Below are 920 nucleotides of genomic sequence, written 5' to 3'. Positions count from 1 at the left end.
ACATCTCCCCACTGAATAGGAATTCTTCAGCCGATGTGAACAGATAGTGTCAGTCTAATCTTTGAAAGCAACAGTATGAACTTTGCAGTGTATCTATGAAGAAAAAAATAATTATCCTTACAGATTATGATTTAAAATTTAAAAAAAAGCTTTGAGGTTAAGTTTAACTCTCTTCTCTTCTCTTCTCCAAACTTTCTTTTAATTATTACATTTCCTTGAAAAAAAAACAAACAAGAAAAATGCTTTTCTCAAAATTTAAAGTAGAGTTGTGACTTTTTCAGAAAAAAAATGTGTAACCTGATAGACATAAAGTTTAAAACAAATTTGTACTAAGCAAAGAAAGAAGCTATTTGAGTAATTATGGAGGGACATGAAATGGACCAGTTAGTATACTCTGTCCTACTTTATCAGGCATCTCCAGCATTGTCCATAGGGAGTTAACTTTTAGACTGTTTACTGGCTCAAAGGCCAGGCATGCATCTGAAGCCACATAGGCAAGATAATGTATCCCAGGCTACAAAAGCAGGCAAATCACTGTGCATTAAGACTGGGCGCACAATAGACAACAATGGCTTGCATAAACACTATTTAGAACTATTCACATGGCATTGAAGAGATGGGCGTCGACTCACTATTGCTGCAAAGCCGGCGCATTGTGCGGAGGTGAAAAGAAGTCTAATGAACAGGAAGCCTTATTTGAGAGAGCTGACAGTAACCATACAACAGCCGCATTGTGCGCTTGCCACCAACCCTGTGGGTCTCTACATTAGGAGAAATGATGAGAAAGTAACCCAAAAAGACACAGTGGGCCCTTGGACCCACGTAAATGCAACCAGACAATAATGGGGGACACAAGCTGTCCCCACCTTTACCCAAAGCTGCACGTTTACATGCACAGAACATCAACCGCTCTCATGGCC

This window comes from Morone saxatilis, unplaced genomic scaffold (assembly GCF_004916995.1).
Source record: "Morone saxatilis isolate NCDOM2014 unplaced genomic scaffold, NCSU_SB_2.0 Contig5, whole genome shotgun sequence".
Lineage (NCBI taxonomy): Eukaryota > Metazoa > Chordata > Actinopteri > Moronidae > Morone > Morone saxatilis.
The sequence above is the reverse complement of the archived record's forward strand: the minus strand, read 5'-3'. Positions refer to the sequence as shown.